General features: G+C 35.3%; 1 long non-coding RNA gene across 1 annotated transcript in view; it reads left to right on the forward strand.

Moving 5' to 3' along the window:
• The first annotated feature begins 824 nt into the window (after window positions 1-824).
• Window positions 825-12792, forward strand: part of LOC110681473 — a 35525-nt gene continuing 23557 nt past the window's right edge. The window contains exon 1 of the long non-coding RNA XR_002503209.1: window positions 825-1315. This is a non-coding gene — a long non-coding RNA (uncharacterized LOC110681473). The remainder of the gene's footprint in view (window positions 1316-12792) is intronic.

The raw sequence follows: 12792 nt of genomic DNA on the forward strand, positions 1-12792 counted from the left end.
AATTTCGAAGACAAAGAGAATAATAAGATGCATATTTTGAAACGTAGTGTTCTTACAATAGAAGGAAAACATCTAATTATCCACCACAGAGTATAAACTAAATGAGAATTCACAAGATATTCAAAAATAATACTAAACATTTAAACCTTTAGTTTATAACAATGAACTTTCACCAATAACTTACTATTTCAAAATACATGGAACTCTATGAAAGATTAAGTTTTGTTCCAAGCTTTTTCCACTTGAACCAATATTATGATACTGACATGAAGTTGTTCTGGTGATGACCTAACTTAAAACATAGCCTAAATTAAAAAGGCCTATTCCTAATTTTCTCCCGAAAATTTATCTCGAAAAAGTTGAAAAAAGTGACTTTTTGACGAAAAAAGTGACTTAAGTTGAAATGGCTTCAAAAAAGAGACTTTAAAGTGACTGGCCTTAAAAAAGTGCCAAGTCACTAAAAAGTGACTCGCTACCAGCCTTGGGTTTGTTTGAAAAAAATGATTTTCTGCTACAAAGTAGAGAAATCCTTTGGAAATTGCCTACAATTTAGGCGTTTTTGCAGTTATTCTTGAAATTTAATTATTGATTATTTCTAAAAATATTGTCTCGTTAAGAATTTGGCAAGGCATATTTTGAATTCAGGAGGCCCAAATTAAGTATGTTAGGTTAATTTCAAAACTAACAATAATCACTTGACAAGTGATCAATTTCACCCCGAAAATGGGATTCCACGATTTTTAACTTTAGATCTGATTTTTGGCACTAATATCATTTGTTAGAAAATTTCGGTGCATTGACTATTATTTGGCATGTCAGATGTATAATAGCACTATTTTAGCACGCAGGGCTGATTAAAGTGCTACTTGATTACTTGGGTATTGTGGAAGTGCCTGTGAAAATATATGAAAAGATGAAACGGAACGAATACTGGGAAATTTATGGACGTCACTTTTGAATTGTTCTCTGGGCATGGGTGACCGATCACACACACACGGCTCGGGTGGTTTGGAGTTGTTTACAAACGTGGCAGATTTCACGGTGTTTAGTCGCATTATGTTTGTTCAGCAGCAGTTTAGCAGATGGGAGTAAATTTGTGATGAATTCGAAGTGAAAAGGAAGAATAAAAACAAACCAAAAGTCGACTGAAAGTGAAACATATTGTGGGTTAATCGTAAAGCAGTGTGTTGGAGATTGATACTGTGTTGCAAAAAGTCAGCGATTAAAATCGATTTTGTTGGAGTGGAATTAGAGTGCAATAAACTACATACGTTGCATGCTTATATTTGAAGCACTGTAAACCAGTTGATTAAAGGTTAGTATACTTCAATCATTAATTTTTAATTAAATGAACTTTTGTCTCATCTTGCTAATGACTATTTATAAATGAGGGTAGGATTATGTTATAAGTGTCAAAAACATACGTTTAAGAACAACGGCTTCAAAGTTTTTCAACAATTTTTTACTTCATACAATTTGTTCCAAACAAGCCAATTTTCTATGTATTATGATATTTTTTTTTCTAATGGACTGAACCGCAGTTACGAATAATTGGGCATTTTCGACAATTTCGAGTTGATACCGTGAAGAATCATCAAATGTTTTGTCTTATTGGTAATTGTAACCGCATAACAGTCACATGTAGATTATACATGAGCCTCGTAGTGTAGTAGCAATTAAATTTCTATCAGATATATTTTCTGACTGTTCATCCAATATGCAATATAGCTATACGAAATATTAGCCTCAAATAACCTATACTCTATGCCCAGGGAAGTCAAGGAAACTTCCATCACGAAAAGATCCTGGACCGACCGAGAATCGAACATAAACACCTTCAGCATGGCTTTGCTTTGTAGCCGCGGACTCTAACCACTCGGCTAAGGAATGCCAAAAAAAAAAAAGCGAAATGCACACTTAATAATTGTCGAATGTTACAAATATGCAGTTATGGGCGGAGAAAAAATACCTAAAAATAGTGTAGGAAAGCTTAAGAACAGTACAATATTTCAGTATACTTAACTCAAAACCAACAAAAATGTCTATTACACCATTCGGGTTTGGGCCCCTTAACTCTTAGATTCAGACATCTTCTGCTTCTTGGCACTTCGTCCCTACTGGGTCAGGGCCTGCTTCATAGCTTCCTAGTTTGAAAGTTTGATTGTCAATTCTAATGTAAATGACCCATGATAGTATAACCAAGGAAATTTCCATTAAGAAAACATCCTGGACCAACCGATAATCGAATCCAGACACCTTCAGCATGACGTTCATTCCGCGGCTACAACGTTACCACTACGATAAGGAATTTTAAAGAACTATATCTAGTATGAGTCCTGCATATACTTCAACTATCCAATTTATTGGATTGTTATTTTGACGCCATGTCTACTTGAAGGTTTCGAATAATGAAATTTCTTATATATATAATTATTTTCTTGTTAAATAAATTCATTCGTTGAATGATTTCAATATTTCTAGAAAGATCAGTTGAACAGCCTTCAGATGTTGGAACGGTTCAAATTCTTAAGACGTTAAAGTTGATAAGTGATCGAATGTTCAAACTGTTCAATGGTAACACATGAATTTTCGTTGGTGTGAACCATCATTTCAATTTTTGTTTCATTTTTTCAATACATCTGTAGAAATAATTAAAATGTGTTGATTCTGTAACATAAGTTCGTAGTGCTCATAAATAATTCAACAGTATAAATCTCCACAACTGTATAATAGTTCATGTTTGTTTGAGTATGCCTTCAATTGGACTAGTGAGATCTAAATTCAAAATATGCGCGCATTCAAATTGCATAGCAAAGTTAAGACTTTTTGCGATCAGTTAGTATGTAAGATACAGTGGGTAAGTGGATCATTTGTCAAAATTAACCATAAATGCTTGAATATGTTGAATGTTTCGGCACCACTGCTTCGTTTAAGGTTATATTCTTACGTTCACACTGATACTATTGTAAAACTATACGCACTATACGTACACTAACACAAGCAAACTTGTTAGCTGCAAAAATAAATTAATGCGAAAATTGTTTTCCATCAATCAAAAATCCATTGTAGCTCTGTCTGAAATCGAATACTATTAGTTTGTTCAACACGTCGAGAACATTTCAGTTCTAATTGAATGAATCACAATGAAAAATATGTCATTTATATAAATAAATACAAATATATTGGATATTGGACCCCTACTTTTTAATGGGGTGGGGTAAGTGGATCAAGAGTATTATCATTTTTGGCAGACTGCTTATGAGAATTTGAATAAGTTTTAATATCCAGAAATGTTGATTTCCTTTATCTTTCTGCATTCATAGCTTAAAATTCATCACCTAGAAGTTTTTTAATCTTTCTGGTATAAAAAATAAAAAATAATTAATTTTGCTAAATTTAAACAAAACTTTTCGTGGTTTATCTATGCTGAGTTGTAATAGAGCAAAATATACAAATTTTCCAATTGAAAGCATAATATCATACCTTATTTGACCATATAAATTGTTCTGACTGATATATTCATACATTCAATGTTCTACAAAAGTAAATGTTACTTATATTTTTAAACTACGTGTGTTTTTCGAAAACATCGTGAAGATTAATCCTACAATACTTCTGTATAACTTATGTGTATAAATGGATGAATTTTCTTTAAATTATTTTAGTTCAAATGTTTTTGTTTGTTCGAATTAGTGTGAACTAATGTAAACATATTTTTCATAATATTTTGATAAAATTAAAATAAATTTAATATAAAATTATCAAAATGTAACATAGAACTAGTTATTAATAGAGTACGAGAGTAATATCTTTCTTACTATACATAATTAAACCACATTTATTTTGAGAACAGTTTTTTTTTATTAGTGATCCACTTACCTCACCAGCAAGTGGATCATTTGGTGCATATTTTTAAGTCCCTCATACTCAATACATAACAATCAGAAAAATCAAAATAAATGACGGTTTGAAGTATATTAGTCCCCATTCGGTTATCCATAGAAAAAAAAGTTTTAATTACATTATTCACGTTAGCTGTACACAACAATAAAGTTGACTCTTGATTTTTCTGTATCCACTTACCCCACAGTACCTTAATATTTTATTTTACTTTTCAACACCAGAATTGACTTTTCATTTCAATAATTTCCAATAAGGCTTTGAACTAGAATACAACTGTCAGATTTAAATTTTCAAAATCTTTATTTCTCAATCAGACGACGTTTATTTTCTATTTTTTTTAAGTTTCTGTCATATAATTTTAATAGCAGGTTTGCAAATACGTTGAAATTGCCTACTTTTAACGTTTCTAAGACGAATTTTGAACTGCACGACGCCTTCAAAAATACCACTGAGATGATCGTCACCATCTTATCCGAGCTATTTTACAAATTCATTGAAAATATGGAGTGGCAAGAGAACCGTCCTACGATGCATCTAAAGCCAGTTTAGATCTTCTAACTTGTCGTGAAAGTACGGCAAGATGTAGAAGCTAAACAAAATCAATATAAACATTGTTTATTACATTGATGAGTTACCCCTAATACTCAGTGGTATGGGCCTGAATAAAGCAAGGTTTGAGGGTTTTATGCCCATAGGAGAAGAGATTTGTTTTTCACTCCTACAGGCTTAAGTCGCGACGAATCACAATAACAGATGTGCTTACACTTGTACTTGTAAATCGTATAAATCCACAAACACAAAATTCTTTCTAAAAACCGAGTTTTTATCCGATTATCATTCCGATCCAATTTCCGGGGAGCAAAAAGAAACAATTAAAGTTAGTTTTTGCATTTATTCAATAAATTTGGCCTTCATAACCGAATGCGTCTTAATCCCAGCCATCGACAGTTATTTTGCATATTAACCCACACTTTTTTCATTTCTTCTAAATTCTTGAGCAAAAGATCTAATTTTAAAAGGAGTTTCCGGGGCATGGTGCGGAGCTAAACATAGGGGCTCTCAAAATTAGGGTAAACACCGAATAAATGTAACACGCCAACGTAAAATGGGTTATTCAAATACATGATGACAAAGTAGTTTTCTTCTATAATATAATAAAAGTGATCGAACTTGTGCCCATTTGCTGTTGTAGTTGTTGAGTGGCATAAATGTTAATAAATTATGCCACAATTCTCTGTTACTGAATTCCAATTGAAAATATATTAGTTTATTGAAAATCTTTTAGAGAACTTCCAGTAAATACCATGCAAAAAGAATCATTAGTCTGAAGAGCAATAATAAGGCGGTGTCCACAAATTACGCAACGTTCAGGGGGGGGGAGTAGGCTCAAGCGTTACGACTCATACAAAAATTTGAAGTTTTTCATACAAAGAGCGTTACGGAGAGGGGGAGGGAGTGGGTCGAAAATTTCCAATTTTAGCGTTACGTAATTAATGGATGCTACCTAAACAACGTGTTAAGGTATTTTAGGAAAATTTAGACATTTTAAATTTCAGGAAACTTGAGATTTTTGTAATTGTTGTGTCACCACCCGGTCTTGTACGACGGAGAATTACACAATTGCTGAAAAATGCTTAAGCTCATTCTCGAAAAACCATCAGTTTTTAATTTTTAAACAGGAGAATGACATAGACTTGAATGAAGGTAGTCTATCAAATGGTTGTTTCATTGGACTTGGTACATAATGAATCTTAGTCAAGAGAAATTTAAAAATAAATTTCTAATGTTAATGTGACTTACAGAAAATCGTTTGTTAGTTTGTCTTTCATTTTTTTTAAATCTGCAATGAAAACAAATAATAAACAAAGCAGAACATCATCAATATCTCGTCATCAATCTAGCAGCAAGTTTAATCTATCTTTCTCACAAATAACGCTTCGTCTTCTAATTACAAACATATTACATGAATGCAGATATATTTAAAACAAAAGAAACATCTCTGAACAAAATTGATGTAATGTGCATATAATCCAAGTAACATACCAAAAAACGTCGCGTAATAAAAATTAATTAGAAGGTAATATTTAAGAATTAAAAGCGTGTCTCAAAAAATCTTCAGTATACAAGTTTTAAGTTTGTTCTACAGAAACAAAAAGTAACATCCCAAGTAACCATAAGCACTAATAATAAGCCCTTAATCAGCATCATAGATGCGTACATGCATTATAATAGCACCACAAATGCTTACACACCTTATAACAGCACTTCCGCTGCATAGAAACCCTATTACAGCATCATTAATGCTTCTAAGCCTGATGCATACAGGCATTAAATAAGCACTATATTGGCTTTATATTCGAATACAGGGCAAGTTTAAATGCCATCCAGTGTTTTGACAGATATACCACGTGCTTTGTGCATATAGTGGTAAGAGGGAGTCAAACATAAATCTTCTCACTACTACAATTGCAGGTTTTATGACGGGGACAAGTGATGGTTTAAATTGGTCACTTTTGTTTCCAATACTATTCATCTTATGTGGCCGTAGGAGCAAAGGAGCACGACAACAACTCAACAATACTGGTGTCGCAGGTTCGAGACGCAAAATTAAGAATTTCATCATCATAAAACGAGGATCAAAATGTGACAATTGCAAGTCCTCAAAAGGATGAAAACTACCAAAACGAATATGTCTGATACGGAGAAGTACTATCTGCATCATTTTATTACATTTTTTGCATACTATTAGAGGTTTCCGTTTTCATTCATTCATTTATTTACCTCGTGTACCAGTTGCTTGGCCGCATACGCGAAAGCTCTCTGGCTGCGTACGCGAAAGCACAAAATATTCGCCCTAAAAATCTGGTGAAAACAACTGACGTTTCTCACGTGGTCTTATATCAGCATTAGTGGTGCAGAGAAGCACGGTTATATCTTGGCACTATAATGGCACGCTATTTCGCCTTTTTTGGCATTATATGCGTATATAAAACTGGCATGCATCAAATGATTACCCTATATGCGCATATACCCAAGTAACCAGTAAGCACGATAATGCGGCACGGTAACAGCATTATATGCGCATATAAGGTAATCATTTGATGCTTGTCAGTTTTATATACGCATATAATGCTATTATAATGCCAGAAAAGGCGAAATAGCGTGCCATTATAATGCGAAGATATAACCGTGCTTCTCGGCATCACTAGTGCTGATATAAGACCACGTGAAAAACGTCAGTTGTTTTCGCCAGGTGTTTCGGGCGAATATTTTGTGCTTTCGCGTACGCAGCCAGAGAGCTTTCGCGTATGCGGCCAAGCAGCTGATACACGAGGTAAATAAATGAATGAATGAAAATGGAAACCTCTAATAGTATGCAAAAAATGTAATAAAATGATGCAGATAGTACTTCTCCGTATCAGACATATTCATTTTGGTGGTTTTCATCCTTTTGAGGACTTGAAATTGCCACATATTGATCCTTGTTTTATGATGATGAAATTCCTCATTTTGCGTCTCGATCCTGCGACACCTGTATTGTTGAGTTGTTGAAGTTCTGCTCCTTTGCTCCTTCGCCCACATAAGATGAATAGTATTGGAAAGAAAAGTGACCAATTTAAACCACCCCTTTTCCCCGTCATAAAACCTGCAATTGTAGTAGTGAGAAGACTTATGTTTGACTCCCTCTCACCACTATATGTAAACACAAAGCACGTGGTATATCTGTCAAAACACTGGATGGCATTTAAATAGGCCCTGTATGCGAATATAGAGCCAATATAGTGCTTATTTAATGCCCGTATGCATCAGGCTTAGAAGCATTAATGATGCTGTAATAGGGTTTCTATGCAGCGGAAGTGCTGTTATAAGGTGTGTAAGTATTTGTGGTGCTATTATAATGCATGTACGCATTCATGATGCTGATTAAGGGCTTATTATTAGTGCATATGGTTACTTGGGTAATGCTGTTACCGTGCCGCATTATCGTGCTTACTGGTTACTTGGGATGGTCTTATTATCTTATGAATCTAAAAATTTCGAAGTATTGGTGTCAATGAAACATTAAAAAATTCGTTGCGACATCTACGACCTAACTCGGTTTGATGTTGTTTTTTTTTTGTATGAATTCAATTTTCACAGTTTTATTTCATATTTGAATTCAACTGCTTTACTGTCGTCTACTTACCAGTAGCTCATCTCTCTTCCCGACGGCTGAGAGTCAAATTTATCAAATTACCCATAAAAAAAAAACATTCGAAAGTTTACGAAAAGAGTATTCAAAATAAAATTTCGATGAATATCAACATCGGGAACGTAGAGGACAAAAAGGAGACAGTATGGCAGTATGCGACGTTTTATAACTACATATTGCTATTGCCTGTCAAACAATGATCATCCAGAAATTTATATTCAACATGCATTTATCGCGATTAGTATCATAAGGGCATGCTTGATACTAAACACTAGTTTCAATTATATTGTTATTTATTTTCAATTTTTTTTGTTCTGGGAGGGTCAAGCTAAAGTTTGGGGGTGGGGAGTTTCAGCCCCTCCTTGGCACTTCTTATTTAGCCTATGTATATTTATCAATGCTGTTTTTTATTGTTATTAACAGATGTTCAACCCTGGGTTAGTTTATCTCGGGACCAACGGTTTTGCTTCGCTTCCGAAGGAAGTTGTCATCATGATTTTCAAATCATGGGATGGGATTCGATTCCAGGTCCTCAGCGTGAGAGGCGTGCGTTCTAACCACTGCACCAGGTCCTTCTAATGCTAATGCTGCTCACGTACTGAAAGGTATTATTACGAACCTTATATTATTGTAGAATCCAAGTATCTAAGTACTTCTCAGGTTTTGTTGTGATTTTAAACATGACTATCGGCTTACTTGAGTGTAGGGTCTGTAACGTATTTCCAAATCAGTTCCAAACACGATTTAGGCGCCTACGGCTTTTAGGTTCATTTGTCATTTTGAGATGTTGAGAACGAATTTTCAATAGATATTAAAGTTATTCTAATAATATACCTTTGATCATAAGGCCCCTGCGCATTGCCAATTTAGGCCATCTTCAAAGTGGAGTTTTCTCTGCTATGCGTCTTCGTTTGTTAAGAACCGAATTTCTACTATTAAGTGAAGTTCTTACTTCGATTAGAGAGCCCCTAGAAACTAGGGACCCAAAGCGGATCGAAACCACCGCATTCCCCTAGCTACGTTATTGGCTTTTTCACGAAGGCTCAGTATATTTTTCTTCCGCAGTGTTTGGGGCTTGATATCATTCTGCACGAAATCGGCATAAATCGCCTTATACCACCCTACCACGTTCTTCGTGTAGTGGCATGATGTTAAATCCATCGAATAGATAGCTGGACCATCGTGAAGCATTCAGGAGAGAGAGAAGCCACTTTTGGAGACACTTGGAGAATCTTCTGTGTCCGAAGGCTCCGGGAAATCGACCTCGGTAAACAAATTGGACTAAAATCGAACATTTGATATCTCGGTAAATATTTGCTGAATCTCGGTAAAAATTCTACCGTCATCTCAGTAAACATTTACATTAACTCGAGAACGTTTGTTGAGATCTCGGTAAAAATTTGAATAGTCGAAATCTCGTAAGTACCGAGGTTCGGTATTGAAAATTACCGAATTCTCAGCTGTTGAATTCTCGGCGAATTTTAATGTGTGGAATCTGGTATAAGTTCACTTTCATATATGCAGTGTAGTTTCATTAAATTCTGGTCATACAACTTTCGGGCACGGCTTTTTGCGACCGTATTCTGTATGAGTTTTGGTAGGTATTTTGTATGAAAGTCTTGCTCACAAGCAACTTTTAAACCACACCTAGAACTGACGCGTTCTTTTTCTGTTTAATGGCCTCAAAAACGCGTTTGCAATCGTTCTCGTTAACCCTTAAAAGTCCGAGACGAACCTTAAATTTTTAAATGACCACAATTCGGAGACTAGTAGATCAATGGATTTAAAATTTTAATTAAATGCGATAAGTTGGTTTTACAATCCTTGGATGAGACATCCCCTTAACCCCTCCCCCTTCTCTTGGCAACGGAAAAAGCGTGGACAGGAGGGATCCAAAATTGGTTTCATACGGATATCTCAACATCCATGTGAGATAGAGGGTTGGTGTATTCGGCAAAGCTATTCAGCAGATTAAGGACTACCTGGCGATGAAAAATTTGATTGAGAATTCATCCGCTAGGTGGCACTGATGACAAATTTTATTCAATCATCTGTATCTCAAGATTCTTATTAGCTAGAAGGTTTGTGTCTTCGGCAAAGCTGTTCAGCAGATCAAGGACAATCTGGCGGTGAAGAGTCTGATTGAGGATTTTTCCGCTAGGTGGCGCTAGTGACAAATTTTCTTCAATTGGCTGTATCTTAAGATCTTTATCAGCTAGAAGGTTGGTTTCTTCGGCACAGATATTCAGAAGATTTCGGGCTATCTGGCGGCGAAGAGTCTAAATGACAGTTTATCGGCTAGGCGGTGCTAGTGACAAATTTTCTTCAATTGTCTGTATCTGAACATCCTTATCAGCTGGAAAGTAGGTGTCCTCGGCAAGGCTGTTCAGCACATTAAGGGTTATCTGGCGGTGATTCGAAATTCTTTAGATTTAGGCAATTGAAGGAAACGTGTCACTAGTTTTATTACAAGTTGATGGTTGAAGTACAAACAGTTCAAGTTGAATATAAGTAAAACAAAATTAATATTAATTTCGCGGAATCGAACCATTGTAGACTTGTATTTAAAGTTGATGAGAAGAAAATTGATCGCGTGCACGAGATAAAATATCTTGGCGTGATAATGAATCTTAGAGCTGATTGAAATGTCTATAAATAAATGAAAACCAAATTTAGTACTATACCACTTCATTCCAGCAAAATCTCTCTAAAAATTGCAGTATGGAAAAATTCAGCAAAAATATGCGAAATAATCAGAAAAAAAAGATGATTGAGAATTGATTCGCTAGGTGATTATGATGATGATAATGATGATCCCGCCACATACCCCTGCAAAGGTTTGAACAAGACGATCATTTTAACCAGATTTGCAACCAATAAACGGTCTGATTATTTTTACAGATATAAAGAGCTTCATCAGTCAAGAGCTTCAAATCGAAAACTTTGCGAGAATTTATAACTTTGAAGTCTTAAGCTGATTCCAAAACTATCTCTAACATTCGCATTTTTAAGAAATTACCAAACATTTTACTCCAAAATCCTCCAACAGCCAATACTCAATTCAAATTATAAGTAATCGAAAAGTCGTTTATAACTGTGTACCGCGCGCTAGACTCAAACCTTTGTAGACTACACACAAAAAAGAATAACTTATAACTACGTACACGTTACAAGTACACGACACTGAAGACGGCCTTATAATTGAGGTCGAAATACGCGTATGTGGCAAAGAATACAAAGTATAATGAAATAAAGTGGTATAGTACTAAATTTAGTTTTCATTTATTTATGGACATTACAATCAGCTCTAAGATTCATTATCATGCTAAGATATTTAATTTCGTGCAAGCAATCAATTGTCTCATCATCAATTTGTATTGAAACGCCTACAATGGTTCGATTCTACAAAATCAATATAAATTTAGTTTTACTTATATTCAATTTGAATTGTTTGTACTTCAACCGTCTTCTCACAATGAAGCTAGTAACACATTTTCCTTCAATTGTGTGTAACGCAAGAATTCCGAATCACCGCCAGATAGCTCTTCATATGCAGAACAGCCTTGCCGAAGACACAGACCTTCTAGCTGATAAGGATGTTAAGATATAGACAATTGAAGAAAATTTGTTACTAACGCCACCTAGTGGATAAATTCTCATTCAGGCCCTCTACCACTAGATAGCCTTCAATCCGGTGAACAGCTTTGCCGAAGACACCAATCTTCTGATAAGAATCTTGAGATACAGACAATTGAATAAAATTTGTCACTAGCGCCACCTAGCGGGAAAATTCTCAATCAGACTCATCACCGCCAGATAGCCCTTGATCTGCTGAACAGCTTTGTCGAAGACACCAACCTTCTAGCTAATAAGGATCTTGAGAAACAGATGATTGAATAAAATTTGTCACTAGTGTCATCTAGCGGATGAATGCTCAATCAGATTTTTCATCGCCAGATAGTCCTTGATCTGCTGAATAGCTTTGCGAAGACACCATCCCTTTAGCCTAGCTCATTTGGATGTTGAGATATCCGTTTGAAACCAATTTTGGACCCCTCCTGTCCACGCTTTTTCCGTTAACAAGAAAGGGGGAGGGGTCAGAGGGGATGTCTCACCCAAGGATTGTAAGACCAACTAACCGCATTTACTTTAAAATTTATTTTAAATTGTTTGAGCTTCTTCTTCTTTATCTTCATGGCATTAACGTCCTCACTGAGATTGAGCCTGCTTCTCAGCTTAGTGTTCTTATGAGCACTACCACAGTTATTAACTGAGAGCTTTCTTTGCCAAATTTGCCATTTTCGCATGTGTACAGTCAGTGACATTAGTTAGTAATCAAATGTTTTTTTTTCCATACAAAATGCCCAAGTTTGGGGTGATGTATCTCAGCTACTGGTAGTCCGAATTGGCTGAAATTTGGATGACGAACTACAAATAACTTGAAGTTTTGCCTGTGAGGAAATTATTACATTGCAGTCATTTTACACAGAGTTTCAGAGGGTTGTTCAAAGACAAAAGTAAGTAACTGAGAGACTTTTTATGGAATAACAGCATTTGGTTACTAACTTATGTCAGTTACTGTATATCGTGTGGCAGATACGATTATACTCTATGCCCAGGGATGTCAAGGAAATTTCCATTACAAAAAGATCCTGGACCGACCGGGAATTTAACCCAGACACCTTCAGCATGGCTTT

Source organism: Aedes aegypti, unplaced genomic scaffold (assembly GCF_002204515.2).
Source record: "Aedes aegypti strain LVP_AGWG unplaced genomic scaffold, AaegL5.0 Primary Assembly AGWG_AaegL5_hic_scaff_97_PBJ_arrow, whole genome shotgun sequence".
NCBI lineage: Eukaryota > Metazoa > Arthropoda > Insecta > Diptera > Culicidae > Aedes > Aedes aegypti.